Genomic DNA, 12,500 nt, shown 5'->3' with positions numbered 1-12,500 from the left:
TAATAACTTGACTGATTTGTTCTGTGTTTTTTTATTATTTCTTGTTGTTTTGATCTTTTTGGGTTTTTGCTGTTTTTGCTTTGATTTGATTGTTGGAGGGTTTTTAAGTGTTAGGAGAAGAAACGTTGACTTCATCCTTCCACTGTTTTCTACCACTGGATGGAAGATGAAGTTTGCTGTTATTTCTATTTTTAACGTTAATGTTGTAAACTCATTATTGACTGATATGAATTTAAATGAACACTTTTACATTTCATCCCTTTTTTAATTGTAATTGTTCTTCTTTTCTTTTCTTCCTTCAACTGAATTAAGACTTTTTGTAATCAGGTCACATTTACAACGCGCCTCCCTTTGGCCCCACCGATCCTCCCCCATCTGCCCCCCTCATACCCCCCCCCCCCCCCCCCCGCCCCCATCTGCCCCCCTGATACCCCCTCCCCTCTGCTCTGAGTGAAAGGAAATTCACTCTGTAATGAATGTTAACCAGTGAGGATGAGAGATGTTGTTGCTCCACTCGGCCACATCAGCATTTGACTGAGAAGTTTTTAATGGCCCCTCTGGAGCGCCTCCATAAATAGCTCTGTGGCCCCATTTCCTTTTCTTTAGAGAGGGGGGGGGGGGGCTATTGTGCTCCAGCAGCACCAGCAAGCCAAGGCAATCATTCCCAACACTTTCAGGGGGGGGGGGGGGGGGGGGTAATTTGGGAAGCGTTGAATGCAGTTTGATTTATCGTCTAGTCTCTATTAAAAAATCGGCGTCTTTCTAATCAAACAGCGTTCAGTCGGCTCGTTAGTCATCTCGTGTTGTTAGGAAAACAAAAGCTGATGAGTTTTCCTCCAGAGAGAGGAGGAGAAGAAGAGAGGAGGAGAAGAGGAGAGGAGAGAGGAGGAGAGAGGAGGATAAAAGGAGGAGAAGAAGAAGAAGAGAGGAGTAGGAGAGAGGAGAGGAGAGTAGGAGAGAAGAAGAGAAGGAGAGAGGAGAAGAGGAGGAGAAGACAGGAGAGGAGAAGAAGAGAGGAGAGGAGAGAGGAGAGGAGAGTAGGAGAGAAGAAGAGAAGGAGAGAGGAGAAGAGGAGAGGAGAGGAGGAGGAGAAGAGGAGAAGAAGAGAGGAGAGGAGGAGAAGAAGAGAGGAGTAGGAGAGAGGAGAGGAGAGTAGGAGAGAAGAGGAGATGAGGAGGAGGAGAGGAGGAGAAGGAGAGAGGAGAGGAGAAGAAGAGAGGAGAGGAGGGGGAGAAAAGGAGGAGGAGAGAGGAGAAGAAGAGAGGAGAGGAGGAGTAGGAGAGGAGGAGAGAGGAGAAGAGAGGAGTAGGAGAGGAGGAGGAGGAGAGAGGAGAGGAGGAGGAGGAGAGAGGAGAGGAGGAGAAGAAGAGAGGAGTAGGAGAGGAGGAGAGGAGGAGGAGGAGAAAGAGAAGAGGAGAGGAGGACAGGAGAGGAGAAGAAGAGAGGAGAGGAGGAGAAGAAGAGAAGAAGAGAGGAGGAGAAGAAGAGAGGAAAGGAGGAGGAGAGGAGAGAGTCTCTCTGGGCAACACGTCTGCTCGCTGAACGCCAAATCACCACATAATAACATCACAGACACAATTAAACATAAACCTTCATTTCCCAGCTGGGGGAGGCAAGGGGGGGGAGGGGCAGGAGGGGAGGCGGGGGGGGGGGGGGGGGGGGGGGGTAATTAAAACATCCTAAAATAACTGCTGTCTGTTTATGGCACAGAAATATCTGGCTCTTTTTTTCTCTTTTTTTTTATTATTGAGTGTTTGCAGACAGAGAAATATCCTCACTGTCTCCAAACATCCAAATACAACATATCAAACTACATACGCTTAGACCTGCTGCTCCATCAGGGATAGTACCTGGTACCTGCTGCTCCTCCATCAGGGATAGTACCCGGTACCTGCTGCTCCATCAGGGATAGTACCTGGTACCTGCTGCTCCTCCATCAGGGATAGTACCTGGTACCTGCTGCTCCATCAGGGATAGTACCTGGTACCTGCTGCTCCATCAGGGATAGTACCTGGTACCTGCTGCTCCTCCATCAGGGATAGTACCTGGTACCTGCTGCTCCTCCATCAGGGATAGTACCTGGTACCTGCTGCTCCATCAGGGATAGTACCTGGTACCTGCTGCTGCTCCATCAGGGATAGTACCTGGTACCTGCTGCTCCATCAGGGATAGTACCTGGTACCTGCTGCTCCATCAGGGATAGTACCTGGTACCTGCTGCTGCTCCATCAGGGATAGTACCTGGTACCTGCTGCTCCATCAGGGATAGTACCTGGTACCTGCTGCTCCTCCATCAGGGATAGTACCTGGTACCTGCTGCTCCATCAGGGATAGTACCTGGTACCTGCTGCTCCTCCATCAGGGATAGTACCTGGTACCTGCTGCTCCATCAGGGATAGTATCTGGTACCTGCTGCTCCATCAGGGATAGTACCTGGTACCTGCTGCTGCTCCATCAGGGATAGTACCTGGTACCTGCTGCTCCATCAGGGATAGTATCTGGTACCTGCTGCTCCATCAGGGATAGTACCTGGTACCTGCTGCTCCATCAGGGATAGTACCTGGTACCTGCTGCTCCATCAGGGATGGTACCTGGTACCTGCTGCTCCATCAGGGATAGTACCTGCTGCTCCTCCATCAGGGATAGTACCTGGTACCTGCTGCTCCATCAGGGATAGTACCTGGTACCTGCTGCTCCTCCATCAGGGATAGTACCTGGTACCTGCTGCTCCATCAGGGATAGTACCTGGTACCTGCTGCTCCTCCATCAGGGATAGTACCTGGTACCTGCTCCTCCACTAGGGTTAGTACCTGGTACCTGCTGCTCCATCAGGGATAGTACCTGGTACCTGCTGCTCCATCAGGGATAGTACCTGGTACCTGCTGCTCCATCAGGGATAGTACCTGGTACCTGCTGCTCCTCCATCAGGGATAGTACCTGGTACCTGCTGCTCCATCAGGGATAGTACCTGGTACCTGCTGCTCCATCAGGGATAGTACCTGGTACCTGCTGCTCCATCAGGGATAGTACCTGGTACCTGCTCCTCCATCAGGGATAGTACCTGGTACCTGCTGCTCCATCAGGGATAGTACCTGGTACCTGCTGCTCCATCAGGGATAGTACCTGGTACCTGCTGCTCCATCAGGGATAGTACCTGGTACCTGCTGCTCCTCCATCAGGGATAGTACCTGGTACCTGCTGCTCCATCAGGGATAGTACCTGGTACCTGCTGCTCCATCAGGGATAGTACCTGGTACCTGCTCCTCCATCAGGGATAGTACCTGGTACCTGCTGCTCCATCAGGGATAGTATCTGGTACCTGCTGCTCCATCAGGGATAGTACCTGGTACCTGCTGCTCCTCCATCAGGGATAGTACCTGGTACCTGCTGCTCCTCCATCAGGGATAGTACCTGGTACCTGCTGCTCCTCAGGGATAGTACCTGGTACCTGCTGCTCCATCAGGGATAGTACCTGGTACCTGCTGCTCCTCCATCAGGGATAGTACCTGGTACCTGCTGCTCCTCCATCAGGGATAGTACCTGGTACCTGCTGCTCCATCAGGGATAGTACCTGGTACCTGCTGCTCCATCAGGGATAGTACCTGGTACCTGCTGCTCCTCCATCAGGGATAGTACCTGGTACCTGCTGCTCCTCCATCAGGGATAGTACCTGGTACCTGCTGCTCCATCAGGGATAGTACCTGGTACCTGCTGCTCCATCAGGGATAGTACCTGGTACCTGCTCCTCCATCAGGGATAGTACCTGGTACCTGCTCCTCCTCCATCAGGGATAGTACCTGGTACCTGCTGCTCCTCCATCAGGGATAGTACCTGATACCTGCTGCTCCATCAGGGATAGTACCTGGTACCTGCTGCTCCATCAGGGATAGTACCTGGTACCTGCTCCTCCATCAGGGATAGTATCTGGTACCTGCTGCTCCATCAGGAATAGTACCTGGTACCTGCTGCTGCTCCATCAGGGATAGTACCTGGTACCTGCTGCTCCATCAGGGATAGTATCTGGTACCTGCTGCTCCATCAGGGATAGTACCTGGTACCTGCTGCTCCATCAGGGATAGTACCTGGTACCTGCTGCTCCATCAGGGATAGTACCTGGTACCTGCTGCTCCATCAGGGATAGTATCTGGTACCTGCTGCTCCATCAGGGATAGTACCTGGTACCTGCTGCTCCATCAGGGATAGTACCTGGTACCTGCTCCTCCATCAGGGATAGTACCTGGTACCTGCTGCTCCATCAGGGATAGTACCTGGTACCTGCTGCTCCATCAGGGATAGTACCTGGTACCTGCTGCTCCTCCATCAGGGATAGTACCTGGTACCTGCTGCTGCTCCATCAGGGATAGTATCTGGTACCTGCTGCTCCATCAGGGATAGTACCTGGTACCTGCTGCTGCTCCATCAGGGATAGTACCTGGTACCTGCTGCTCCTCCATCAGGGATAGTACCTGGTACCTGCTGCTCCTCAGGGATAGTACCTGGTACCTGCTGCTCCATCAGGGATAGTACCTGGTACCTGCTGCTCCTCCATCAGGGATAGTACCTGGTACCTGCTGCTCCTCCATCTGGGATAGTACCTGGTACCTGCTGCTCCTCCATCAGGGATAGTACCTGGTACCTGCTGCTCCTCCATCAGGGATAGTACCTGGTACCTGCTGCTCCATCAGGGATAGTACCTGGTACCTGCTCCTCCATCAGGGATAGTACCTGGTACCTGCTGCTCCATCAGGGATAGTACCTGGTACCTGCTGCTCCTACATCAGGGATAGTACCTGGTACCTGCTGCTCCATCAGGGATAGTACCTGGTACCTGCTGCTCCTCCATCAGGGATAGTACCTGGTACCTGCTGCTCCTCCATCAGGGATAGTACCTGGTACCTGCTGCTCCTCCATCAGGGATAGTACCTGCTGCTCCATCAGGGATAGTATGTGGTACCTAATGGAGAACGACTTGGTACCGAAACCCAGTAGAGCAGAGCTAGAACTGTTTACTGGAAAAGCCTAAAAAATTGTGAAAATGACAGAAGAAAAGTTAATTTACCATAAATGTCTCATTCTGTCCGAGTTTGAGGAACTCTGACTCACAGATTTGTGCTAATTGAACTCGACTCACTAAACTTATCAGCTTTCTGCAGTGAAATCATAAATAATGAGATAAATGGCTGGATGTGTTGTGCAGTGCTTGTTTGAAGCTGTTATGATGATGTTAAATATCTGCTGACAGCGGCGTTTCCAGCAGCTGCATCACGACAGCAAACAGCAGAAAAACACAACAGTATCTACACGAACACGCCCGACCTTTGACCCCTGACTGCTTTACAGCGCTGTGATGTCACTGATACCAGCTGTGAGAGTCAAGATGAACTTCCTGTGACCTGCTGACAGCAGCGTGTACCTGTCCTCCATCTGGGTGGTCCTCTGTGGGGAGGAGGAGGAGGAGGAGGAGGAGGAGGAGGAGGAGGAGGAAGAGGAGGAGAAGGAGGAGGAGGAAGAGGAGGAGGAGAAGGAGAAGGAGAAGGAGAAGGAGAGGAGAGGGAGGAGGAGGAGTGGGAAGAAGAGGAGGAGGAGGAGGATAAAGAAGAGGAGGAGGAGGAGGGAGGAGAGAGAGAGGGGGAGGAGGAGGAAGAGGAGGAGGAGGAGGAGGAAGAGGAGGGAGAGAGAGAGAGGAGGAGGAGGAGGAGGAAGAGGAGGAAAAGGAGAAGGAGGAGGAGAGGGAGGAGGAGGAGTGGGAAGAAGAGGAGGATAAAGAAGAGGAGGAGGAGGAGGGAGAGAGAGAGGAGGGGGAGGAGGAGAAGGAGGAGGAGGAGGAGGAGGATAAAGAAGAGGAGAAGGAGGAGGAGGAGGAGGAGGGAGAGAGAGAGAGAAGGAGGAGGAGGAGGGGGACAAGGGTAAAGAAGAGGCGGAGGAGGAGAGGGAGGAGGAGGAGGAGGAGTTGTTATCACACACAAAGCTGAGGTCATTTCACAACAAATCAACTCAACAAGACGTTTTTACGACTTTAAATCTTTACGTTCTTCTTCCAGAGCGTATTTATACTTTAAACTCAGAGCTACGATGAACACTACGAAACATGAACCAAGAATCCTTCATTTAACTCACAAACTTCATTTAAGTGTAAATATTTGAACCTTTAACTAAGAATCCTTCTCATAAAGAGTCTGAAGCTCAGATGTGTTTAGAAAGCATCGATAGTCAATAATCTATAAATGTGATTAAAGCTTGATTCATGTTTCAGAGCAGAGAGACTAAACATCTCCTATCACACAATATCATGTTTTACCTCAGACATGAACATATAACACAGACATGATGATGGAAATGTTATTTTATTGATTGATTTTATTTATTTGGTTTTATTTAAATAACACTGGCTGGCCCTGGAAACTAGTAGACTAATTATAATTAGCTCATCAACTACAGATTTATTTTATTAGTTTATTTGATTTGGTCTTTAAAATGTTGGGATTGATCAGTTTCCTTCAGTCTAAGGTGAAACACAAATGATTCAGTTTACTGTGAGATTAAAATAAAGAAAAGCTGCAACAAGGTAAAATGTACTTTAACCCACCCTGTTGTCCTCAGTTCAAGGAAGGACAGGAGGAAGGGATGAGGAAGGAAGGAAGGAAGGAAAGAACGGAGGGAGATAGGAAAGAAAGGAGGGAGGAAGGAAATGAGTAAGGAGGAAGGAAGGAAGGAAGGTAGGAAATGAGTAAGGAGGAAAAGAGGAAGGAAGGAAGGAAATGAGTAAGGAGGAAAAGAGGAAGGAAAGGAGGGAGGGAGGGAGGAAGGAAATGAGGAAAGAAGAATGGAAAGAGGAGGGAACAAAGAAAGGGAAGGAGGGGAAGAACTAAGGAAACATTAAAGAAAGAGGAAGGAAGGAAGGAAGGAAGGAAGGAAGGAACAGTCAAAAGAGACGGTGTCAATTTGACCCGGGAGGACGACACGAGGGGTTAAAAGAAATAAATGAAAAAATACTTTAATAATTATAATTTAAAGTATCTGTAGAGTCAAAGTTAAATCATGCTCATATCTCTTTGGGCCTCCAGCAGGAAACCGTCTCCATTAACGGAGCTCGTCCTGATCTCTTTATAAACCTGCAGAACAAACAGTTTAACACAATTAACGGGAACATTTACGGTAATTACAGCCGAGATGATGTGAGCGACCCGCCGGCTGTCTGCAGATCAGCACCTCGGCTCCTCACAGCAGCAGCAGCAGCCGCCGCGCTGTAATAATAATAATGTTCCACAACATAACGGGAACACTTGTTCCAATAAAAGCGGCAGTTTTACGCCATGTTTTCATAGTAAGCTTTTATTTGACTGCTGTAACAGAGCCGTGAATTCATCAGAAGCTTTTTTACAGCTCGCAGTAACTCATGAATGTTTCCCTCTAACAGCTGCACAGCCTCGTATTAAACCGCCTAAAAATACACCAGGACACTTCGCCTCCAGCACGCTAACTTTCCCTTTGTGTGAGTAGATTTATCAAAGTTCTCAGAGTGAAGAATCAGGAGAAAACGCTCAGTGACGAGTTTCTGCTTCTAGTTTTAGGACCAGAAGTTTTTATTGTTATTTATTTTATTCAGTTTATTTAATAGAAACAAAACAAGTTAACGTATTATCACTGAAGTACTGATGCTCTGCTTTAAAGGTGCAGTATGTTGAACTTTAAAGGTGCAGTATGTTGAGCTTTAAAGGTGCAGTACGTTGAACTTTAAAGGTGCAGTATGTTGAACTTTAAAGGTGCAGTACGTTGAACTTTAAAGGTGCAGTATGTTGAACTTTAAAGGTGCAGTATGTTAAACTTTAAAGGTGCAGTATGTTGAACTTTAAAGGCGCAGTATGTTGAACTTTAAAGGTGCAGTATGTTTAACTTTAAAGGTGCAGTATGTTGAACTTTAAAGGTGCAGTATGCTGAACTTTAAAGGTGCAGTATGTTTAACTTTAAAGGCGCAGTATGCTGAACTTTAAAGGTGCAGTATGCTGAACTTTAAAGGCGCAGTATGTCGAACTTTAAAGGTGCAGTATGTTGAGCTTTAAAGGTGCAGTATGTAGAGTTTTAAAGGTGCAGTATGACAAACTTTAAAGGTGCAGTATGTTGCTTTAAAGGTGCAGTATGTCGAACTTTAAAGGAGCAGTATGTCGAACTTTAAAGGAGCAGTATGTAGAGTTTTAAAGGTGCAGTTTGTGGAACTTTAAAGGCGTTTGTGACATCTAGTAGAAATGTACTTGGCAGAATTGATTATAATTTCCATAAGTCTGTTTTAATTAGTGTATAATCACCTGAAACTACTTTTATCTACACAAGACTGCAGCACCAAGTTTCTACAGAAGCCCAGAAGGGACAAAACAAACACTGGTCTTTCTCGTTTTTTGTAAGTTTCGTAGCAAGAGAACGTTCTCCTACATCCTTGGAAAGCAAAGGAAAGGGTTTAAACATTATACAGACTGCACCTTTAATTAAAAAACTTTATGTCTTTTATGAAAATCTTTAATATCTTATTATTGGAGGTATTTTTATTTCGGTCGGTAGTAAAAACAAAATGTCAACTTTCTCATCTTTAGAAATCACTCTGATCTTTATTTAGGAGTCAAACAGTGAAAGGTTGTGTGTTTTAACCCTCCTGAGGGAGGAAGGAAGGAAAGGAGGGAGGAAGGAAGGAAGGAAAAGAAGGAAAGAAAAGAGTAAGGAGGGAGGAAGGAAAGGAGGGAGGAAGGAAGGAAAAGAGTAAGGAGGGAGGGGAGGAAGGAAAGGAGTAAGGAAGGAAGGAAGGAGGGAGGAAGGAAAGGAGAAAGGAAGGAAGGAAGGAAAGGAGTAAGGAGGGAGGGAGGAAGGAAAGAAGCAAGGAAGGATGGAAGGAAGTGAGGAAAGAAGTATAGAAGGAGGAGAAGAACGAAGGAAAAATCCCTCCTTCCTTTCCTTCCTCTTTTCCTTCCTTCCTCCCTCCCTCCTACCTACCTACCTTCCTTCTTTCCTCCCTTCCTCCTACCTACCTTCCTTCCTTCCTCCTTCCTTCTAGGACAACAGGAGGGTTAATGACCCTTCATTAAACTCCTCGTCCTCGCTCCCTCCGTCTCTTTCTCTCTGTGTTTAAACAGTTTCAGCTCTCAGGCTCTTCCTCCCTCCCTCCCTACCTCCTTCCTTTCCTTCCTCTTTTCCTTCCTCCCTCCCTCCTACCGTCCTTCTTTCCTCCCTCCCTCCCTCCTACCGTCCTCCCTCCCTCCCTCCCTCCCTCCTACCGTCCTCCCTCCCTCCCTCCCTCCCTCCTACCTACCTACCTACCTTCCTACCTTCCTTCCTTCCTTCCTTCCTCTTTTCCTTCCTCTCTTCCTCTTTTCCTCCCTCCCTCCTACCTACCTACCTACCTTCCTTCCTTCCTTCCTTCCTTCTAGGACAACAGGAGGGTTAATGACCCTTCATTAAACTCATCGTCCTCGCTCCCTCCTACCTACCTTCCTACCTTCTTTCCTTCCTTCCTTCCTTCCTTCCTCCCTCCCTCCCTCCCTCCCTTCCTCCTACCTACCTTCCTTCCTTCTTCCTTCCTTCTAGGACAACAGGAGGGTTAATGACCCTTCATTAAACTCATCGTCCTCGCTCCCTCCGTCTCTTTCTCTCTGTGTTTAAACAGTTTCAGCTCTCAGGCTCTTCCTTCCTTCCTCCCTCCCTCCTTTCCTCCCTCCCTCCTTCCTTTCCTTCCTCTTTTCCTTCCTCCCTCCCTCCCTCCTTCCTTTCCTTCCTCCCTCCCTCCCTCCTACCGTCCTCCCTCCCTCCCTCCCTCCTACCTACCTACCTACCTTCCTTCCTTCCTCCTTCCTTCTAGGACAACAGGAGGGTTAATGACCCTTCATTAAACTCATGGTCCTCGCTCCCTCCGTCTCTTTCTCTCTGTGTTTAAACAGTTTCAGCTCTCAGGCTCTTCCTTCCTCCCTCCCTCCCTCCTTCCTTCCTTTCCTTCCTCCCTCCCTCCCTCCTTCCTTTCCTCCCTCCATCCCTCCTTCCTTTCCTTCCTCCCTTCCTCCCTCCCTCCCTCCTACCTACCTTCCTTCCTTCCTCCTTCCTTCTAGGACAACAGGAGGGTTAATGACCCTTCATTAAACTCATCGTCCTCGCTCCCTCCGTCTCTTTCTCTCTGTGTTTAAACAGTTTCAGCTCTCAGGCTCTTCCTTCCTCCCTCCCTCCCTCCTTCCTTCCTCCCTCCCTCCCTCCTTCCTTTCCTTCCTCTTTTCCTTCCTCCTTCCTCCCTTCCTCTTTTCCTCCCTCCCTCCTACCTACCTACCTTCCTTCTAGGACAACAGGAGGGTTAATGACCCTTCATTAAACTCATCGTCCTCGCTCCCTCCGTCTCTTTCTCTCTGTGTTTAAACAGTTTCTGCTCTCAGGCTCGGAGCTGCAACACCTCGTTAAATCAGCAGCTGCAGCCGCGGCCGTAAAGCTCACAGTTTGTGTTAGCTGATAAGCCGGCGTAGACGCTAACGCACTAATATTATTGTTAGACGTGATGTTAGACGTGATGATGTGACAGGCGGCTCATGTCAGAGAACAACTTCTACTCCGAGTTTATCAGAAGAGCAACGAGCTGCAGAAGAAAAGCAGAATTATTAACACCATGGGAAACTGTGTGATATTAATGTTTAACTGATTATAGATGAGATGAAAGTCACTGAGAGACTTTAACAGACTTTAACACGCTGAGACCAGCAGCTTTAGGCAAGGCAGTTTTATTATATAGAGCATTTCATACACAAGGCAACTCAATGTGCTTTACATAAAACAGAAACACATGTAATTTGAGAAACATTAAAACATACTATTACCCCCCCCCCCCCCCCCCCCCCCCCCCGAGTCAGTAGATCTCACAGCTCTACTTGGTTTATATTCTACTAACATGTCATTCATGTATTCTGGACCTAAACCATTCAGTGATTTGTAAACCAGTAGCAGAACTTTAACTGGGAGCCAGCCAAGTAAAGTTTTAAAATATTTGGAATGCTAATTAGGACATCCAGTTTGTTTTTGATGCTTATTCGTGCATCGTTTACATGATTTCATATATTTAAAATCTCTTCTTTCTTTTCCTCTGTCCTCCCTTCCTTCTTCTTTTCCTTTCTCCCTCCCTCCCTCTCTCCTTTCTTCCTCCCTTCCTTCCTTCCTTCCTTCCTTGACTCGAGGACAACAGGAGGGTTAATATGATTTTTCAGACTGAAACACAAACAGGTGAAAAGAAAAGAAAATCTCACTAATTACATTTTCAGCTCATGAAGAGACTTCAGAGGAGTCGTTTCTTTATTATTTTATAACTTCTACAAATAAAAAAGAAGAAGAAGAAGAAGAAGAAGTGTTTAAATGTGTAATAAAGCGTCTGCTGTGTGACTGAGAGAAAAAAGAACCTGTTGGAAAAAAGAAGCAATTTAATTAAGTAGTTAACAAAATACTAAACCTCCCATCATGGCCGTCTTTCTTCCCTTCCTTCCTTCCTTCCTTCTTTCCTCCCTCCCTCCTTCCTTTCTCCTTTCCTTCTTTCCTCCCTTCCTTCCTTCTTTGTTTCCTTCTGTCTGTTCTTCCTTCCTTCCTTCCTTCCTTCCTTCCTCTTTCCCTTTCTCTGTCCCTTCCTACTTTCCCTTCCTCCTTTCCTTCCTTCCTTCCTCCCTTCCTTCTTTCCACCCTCCCTCCATCCTTCCCTCCTTCCTTCTTTCCTCTGTCCTTCCTCCCTTCCTTCCTCTTTTCCTTTCTCCGTCCCTCCCTCCTTTCCTTCCTTCCTTCCTTCTTTCCTCCCTCCCTCCCTCCCTCCTTCTTTCCTCTGTTCTTCCTTCCTTCCTTCCTTTTCTCCGTTCCTCCCTCCCTCCACCCTTTTCCTTCTGCTGTATGACTGAGAGAAAAAAGAACCTGTTGGAAAAAAGAAGCAATTTAATTAAGTAGTTAACAAAATACTAAACCTCCCATCATGGCCGCCGCCGTCGGGGGGGAATAACGGAGCAACCCTCATTAAACATCTCATCTGGGCAATTACCTTCTTTTTAGCCTCGGGGATTATAAATGACCGGCCGCTAATTGAAGCTAGCAGCCAGCGAGAGCTCGAGATGAACTGAATTACACGACGTCATTAAAATAAATACATCAAATAATTATGGGATGGAAAATAAATGGACTGAACGCGTGTAATTGTTCTTTCCAATTAGTTCTCCCACCGCTCGCCGCCATCAGTCAAACATCCCATCATTAACCCTCCTGTTGTCCTAGGAGGAAGGAAGGAAGGAAGGAAGGTAGGAGGGAGGGAGGAAAGAAGGAAGGACAGAGGAAAGAAGGAAGGGAGAAAGGAAAGAAGGAAGGAACAGTCAAAACAGCCATCAGTCAAACATCCCATCATTAACCCTCCTGTTGTCCTAGGAGGAAGGAAGGTAGGTAGGAGGGAGGGAGGAAAGAAGGACAGAGGAAAGAAGGAAGGTAGAAAGGAAAGAAGGAAGGAAGGGAGGAAGGAAAGAA

The sequence above is a fragment of the Scomber japonicus genome, chromosome 19 (genome assembly GCF_027409825.1).
Source record: "Scomber japonicus isolate fScoJap1 chromosome 19, fScoJap1.pri, whole genome shotgun sequence".
NCBI classification, from domain to species: domain Eukaryota; kingdom Metazoa; phylum Chordata; class Actinopteri; order Scombriformes; family Scombridae; genus Scomber; species Scomber japonicus.
This window is presented reverse-complemented; position numbering follows the sequence as displayed.